General features: G+C 56.8%; 1 long non-coding RNA gene across 1 annotated transcript in view; it reads right to left on the reverse strand.

Moving 5' to 3' along the window:
* LOC118995480 (uncharacterized) overlaps positions 1-5,750 on the reverse strand; it is a 41,080-nt gene extending 35,330 nt beyond the window's left edge. The window contains exons 1-2 of the long non-coding RNA XR_005068279.1: positions 5,044-5,750; positions 4,683-4,886 (exon numbers count right to left, since the gene is read on the reverse strand). This is a non-coding gene — a long non-coding RNA (uncharacterized LOC118995480). The remainder of the gene's footprint in view (positions 1-4,682; positions 4,887-5,043) is intronic.
* Between the last annotated feature and the right edge of the window lie 250 nt (positions 5,751-6,000).

Here is a 6,000-nt window from a genome sequence, read left to right on the forward strand (position 1 = left end):
ACATGAGAGAATGGCCCATTCCGAAGCACACAGGCCCAGGCCCACGACACGAGTGGCACACCGAATAACAAAAGATTTAGAGCAAAGCACTGCAGCATCCAGTTGAGAAGACCCTAAAAGCTCCCAGATAGGGTGAAGAGTCACAGATGAAGGCCCGGGGCTCAGAACTGCTATCATCCACTTCAGCAGTAACACCTTCAGCCAGAGACAGGAGAAGAACGCCTTCCAAGTTCCGAAGGCCGTGGGTGTGCCCACTCTAGGTTCCGACATCAAGGCTGACCAACATTGAGCACTGGACCACACGCAGGCTGGGCGGAGCCTGCTCTTTTGTCTTCTACGGAGCACGCCGTTTTTAAGGTCTCACTCCCAACTATCTGACCCGGGTTGTCTCTTTTAAGGAGGTGCTTTTACCCAGGCAAGGTGCGCTAAGGGCCGTTCCCCATGAAGTTCTATGCTCCGAGGATTTAAATTCTGTTCCCTGAGCTCACGACCCCCATCTTGATCCCTGATGCCCTGACCACCTTCCTACCCACCTCGCTGTCTGTACATCTAGTACTTCCTCATCTAGTTGGGCCCTCACTGCCACACTTACTGTCATTGTCAGTCATTCTCCTGGACCAGGGATGCTGCCAATGGCCTTTTACCTACAGCCCTCCTGCATACAGAGACAGCCCCCAGAGCCTGCGCCTGCCTCCCAACAGTGGGTTTGAGACAGGGAAGATAAAGCGGGGCCAGGTAGAGAGGCTCAGAGCGAAGGGGATAGGGACGTCTTCTACCAAAAACTGCCCCCAGGCTGGAACAGAGAAGTGTGTGCTCCGCCCACAGTTCAGCTCCCCACAGCGGAGATGGCAGGGCGGGTGGGGTAGTGCTGTGTGTGCCTGGAACACCATCGTTGTCTTGACTCTCCAGATCCTTAAGCCCCGTGGTGGGAAAGAACCACTACAGAGTTCGGGTTCTGCAGAGAAGGGGCCACCCCATCATCTTCCTCCCTCATGTGTCACACAATGTCCCTCAGTAGCAACTTAGGAAGCCCAATAGGGCCACTGAGACTTTAGGGCATCCTGGACAATAGGATTTTTTAAGTCGGGTGAACGTAAGGCTTACTTGGAAATGCCCCGAGCCCCAGTCCCGGTGCACCGCCAGCACCACAGACTCAGAGGTCCGCAGTCTAAGTCGTGACCCCTGTCCTGACCCTTCTCCTCCTCCAACTCCCTTGTCAGTCACTGGCACCGCCAGCATCCCTTCCACCCGGCTGCCAAACTGGGAGTGATCTTCGAGTCCTTCCTCTCCCTCACCCCAGTGGACAACGACCTGTGAAACCCAGCGGGTCCTGTTGGCCCTGCTTTCCCACCCGCCTTCCTGGGGTCTCTCCAGCTCGGGCCCTCCTCCCCCCCACCCCCGGATGAGCCCAAACAGTCCCATCTACTGCCACTGGGCAGAGGAACCCAGGGCAGAGGTTGATCACTTTCTGTAGCAGAGACCACTGGCTCCTGCTCCCCAGTATCCATTTCCCCTCATCTCTCAGGAACAGAGCCCTGACGGAGCAAGTCACATTGCTGCCCAGAAGAAAAGTGCCCCCTGCCCAGCACCCTCACGCCCACCCCTGACACTGGGTATGGCCATGAGACTGTGTTCCAGCTGGTAAGACGTAGAAAACTGGGCTGTGGGGGCTGCTGGAAAGGCTGATGACGGTGGGCTGACTCCCTGGGTGCACACCCCTGCTTCCACTCTGCTTTCCTCCCCCTAGCTGGCCATGCAAGCATGACGAGCAGAGCCCGGCAGCCATCCCGGGCCATGAGGTCACTGCGGAGATGACAGCCTGCTCAACTGGAACAGAAAAGCAGAAAACCAGGAGGGGCCTGGACCCCTGATGGCTGCACGGAGCCTGGCTGCACGGGCCTGCCTGCCTGCCTGCCATGAACTGCCCCCCAACTGGAGGCTTTCAGGTAAGGAAGTAACTGTTCTGTGCCTGACTCACTCCTCTGCAGGTCTCTTCCAACTGCATGCAAACCGCGATGGACAAAACCTTGCTTTCAACATTGTGGCTGACTCCTGAATTNCAGAAAACCAGGAGGGGCCTGGACCCCTGATGGCTGCACGGAGCCTGGCTGCACGGGCCTGCCTGCCTGCCGTGAACTGCCCCCCAACTGGAGGCTTTCAGGTAAGGAAGTAACTGTTCTGTGCCTGACTCACTCCTCTGCAGGTCTCTTCCAACTGCATGCAAACCGCGATGGACAAAACCTTGCTTTCAACATTGTGGCTGACTCCTGAATTCCACTGAAACAACGTCCGGACTCGCTGGCTCGGCACCCACGGCGATCCCCAATCTGGAATGCCGCTTCATTTCCAGCCTCGCCTCCCACTCCGGTCCCTCCTGCAGGGTAGCACTTAGCCAAACTGAACAGCTGTGATCCCAGAAGGCTGACCGTCACCAAATGCCTTTAAGAGAACCGTCCACATTAGTGCTGGAGACTCGGCACATCTCTGGAGCAGTTATCAGCTTCCCTTTCCATTTCTTAAATATTGTACACGCACCTCCCTCATGTCTGAGCCCAAAGCAGAGCGGCTTTGACTGGAAAATCACTGGCCTGGTCTAACTTTTTTAAAATCATTCTTAAAGGTGAGGAAATCTTCCTGGCCAGGTGGCTCAGTTGGTTGGAGCATCGTCCCATACACCAAAAGGTTGCAGGTTCAATCCCAGGTCAAGGCATGTACGGGAGGCAACTGATAGATGTTTCTCTCTCAAATTGCTGTTTATGTTCCTGTCTGTCTCTCTCCCTCATCAATAAACACACCACTGGGTGAAGATAAAAAATGTGAAGAAACAGAGGCCCACATGGGCGGGAATCAGTATGCTCCGTGGGCCCACAGCTGACTGGGACAGGTGCAGCTGGGTTTCCCCACACCCACCCTGTTCTTTCCATTATCTCTACCACTAAGTGACACACACAGAGATGCTCAATCAAAGCAAAATTAAGTGCAGCAAGTTTTCAGATCCCTATATTTCTGCTTAAAAGACAGAATTACACTGAACCAAGGATCGTCAGGCCTTTTCGATCCCAGTCAACCAAGGATACAACACAAAAAGGAGCAGTGGGCCCAGGGTTAACCCCTCTCAGTCTGGAATGTTCCAAACGCCAGAATGTCTCCCACTCAGCCCCATGCCCAAGGGAGTGCTGGAATTAGCCCAGTGGCCAGAGATGGGGGGGGCACAGCATCCCAGGTCAAAGGGTGTGTCCCCCGTGACACTCGAAAGATCCTATTGGCTGGTGTCTCAGGCTATTAGAAACTATCCAACTATCAAGACCGTGGCTTCCCTGAAACCGCATCCTGTTCAGTCCTTCTGTCACCACGGGCGGCCAACTGAGTTGAAGACACCATGCCGTCAGAGCTGCCTCCGGGGTGCTGGCGAAACCGTGACTGCACCTGCCTGTGTGTAAGCAGGGTCACAGCTTCTTGCAAAGCAGAGGAAAGGGCCACTGAACATCAGAGGAAGGAACTTAAGCGAGTTCCTTACCCACTGAGGCAGGCGGACCCGGCCTTGCACCTCTACCTAACTGCCCCATCAGGCCCCCTCTCTACCTGGATGCGAAGGGAGGACAGATGGCTGGGCACCGTCGGTGTTGCCTAAGGGGAAGTTAACTGGCAGTGAATGCTGGCTGCAGAAAGACAGGAGAAGGGGGACAAACAGTACTTAGGGTCCCAAAGGACCGGGGAACCACACTGTCCTCGGGGTCGCGGCAGAAAATCCCCCACCTCCCCCCACCCCCCCAACCCAGGGAGAGGGCAAGGAGAAGAGTCCCGCAGGCAGCCAGAGCTGGGAGGCCGTGGCCAAGGCAGCTGCCCGGCTGCCTTCATCGGACTGCGCACAGAGGTGGGCGGCAAGGCAGCTGGATCCCGCGCAGTCCGCCAGGCCCTGCGCACAGACCGACTGCTGCGCACGGTGCGACCAGGGGCTGAGGATCTCGTGAACACATCCGTAAAATGGAGATGATCCTGTACCACCTCCCTGGTGAGTACTAATAAGCAATACGGGTGCCCCACGGAACCTAGCACAAGGGAAGCACTCAATAAACGCCAGATATTGTCCTGTGGTTGACACTCTGGTCTCCCATCGCCCCAGCAAAACCACGTCAACAGCTTGAAGGCAGCGGCCACGCCCTCCCTCCGCACGTGGCTGCACAGCAGAGGCTCCCCGAGCCCCGGGATGGGCTGTCTGGCGCTGGGAGGGGAGGCCCCGCTCACTGGATTGCATGTGGCAGCACGTTCCGTCCGGTGCTCAGAGAAGCTCCTCGCAAGCCCTTTATTTGGAGAGGAAGCAGCAAATCCCCGTGCCTTTTAAAGAATATCAAAGTGTCCCCTACGTTCTCCCATTTTACAGATCAAAGGAGAGCGCTGTCTGGGACAAGGGAGGGCCGGCAGGGCCCGGGAATGACGAGGCAGCGCGGCCCCCTGGGGCTGGATTCAGGCTTGCGCTCGGCCTCGGAGCCCCCCCCCGCGCCCCCCCCTTTCCTCCCGCTGCGCGGACCTGCGTGCAGCAGCTCAGCCCGCGCCCCACACGCCCAGGGCCCGCGCGCCCACTCGTTTCTAAGGGTCCAATCGGAAGCTGTCTGATGCAGAAGCAAGCGCCCTGTTAGCAAACGCGTTTTTAAATTCAAATCCGCAGGGTTGTCTGGGCTCACCTGTCCCCTATTTTCGTACAAGGTGTGTATTTCCGGGCGGGCAGGGGCGATCACGTGGCCTCCCGGCGGCAGCCACCACCCCTGCCGGCTGCAGAGTCAGGTTACCTGGAATGTCGGGCACCTTCTCCCAGGCTGGGCGGAGGCCGGAAGGCCTGGGTACGGGAGTGGGGAGCGGTGGGGAGACGGGGTGGAGAAACCAGAAACCTGGGAGGAGGGAAACAGGTTTCTTTTTTAAGGGCAACCGAGCTGCAGGCGCAGGTGGAAGAAATGCGCCAGTTACTTTTGTTTGTCTTGAAACAAAGAGAAGGGGGACTGTCTTTTTTTAGGGGAGGGGGCCTGAAACTATATGTGAAATGCATACCTGCAGTGGTACTGGGTGGGGACCGAAGTCGCTGGCAACCATGCGGTCGTGGGTTGTATCAGCGGTGGCCACCGAGGATGCCTGTATAAAGGGCGCATTATGCAGCACGCACCTGGCTCCTGCAAAGCCAGGCCCTGAAAAACTTTTTCAGGAGCCATCGATCAAGCACCGGGATGAAATCTTCCCCCGGGTCAGAACAAGGTCGTGCGCAATGTTCAATCCCAGGTACTGTGCGAGGCGGTCGCAGAGTCTCAGGCCCGCCGAAGTGGGCCCGCCAACCCTGCGTGTCTTCCGAGTGTCCGTCCCCCCAATTTCCCCTTGAGACAAAGGACGGACAGCTTCAGTCTGGTCTACAGTGCTTGGGGAAATCACACTCAGCAATCTGGAAGAGGGGGTCGGAACAGTTTACCCTTGAGGAAGGCAGGCGCCTCTAGAGGGGAAGTGGGGCGCCTTCCAGATTAAAACTTAACTGGAAAAGGAAGAAAAATCAGATTTCCTTTCTGCCATCCCCTAATACCTAGAGGAGTTCAAAGGTTTTCCAAGCCTGCGGCACCTGGCAATTATAATTACACAGTAAAATACCTAAGGTTAATGAATAACCTCCGAAGGAAGTTACTTCACATAATGACAGCAATTTCTCTGAACTCGATGTTAATAATAAGGCCTGTAACACTACGAGAAGGAAATGGTGGCAATTGGCAAATGGAACTGTGTTGCTCGGTAACAGGAGCTGAGGCCTGAGCGGCCTCCTCACCTCCCTGGGGAGGGGTGGGGGGAAGGCCCGGCCCCGCCCCACCTGCCCGCTGGGAACGGAGCTGTGCGGGATTCGGAGTAAACGCCTCGGTCCGTCTGTCCAGGGGAGCCTGGCTGGCACGGAGGAGCCTGCGGGAGAGGAGCTCCCTGAAAATTCCTGAGCAGCGGGGTGTAATCTGTGAATACTGGGTGCAGCCTCCTTCA

The sequence above is a fragment of the Sturnira hondurensis genome, unplaced genomic scaffold, assembly GCF_014824575.4.
Source record: "Sturnira hondurensis isolate 20B ecotype Veracruz unplaced genomic scaffold, ASM1482457v3 Scaffold0010128, whole genome shotgun sequence".
In the NCBI taxonomy this organism is placed as follows: domain Eukaryota; kingdom Metazoa; phylum Chordata; class Mammalia; order Chiroptera; family Phyllostomidae; genus Sturnira; species Sturnira hondurensis.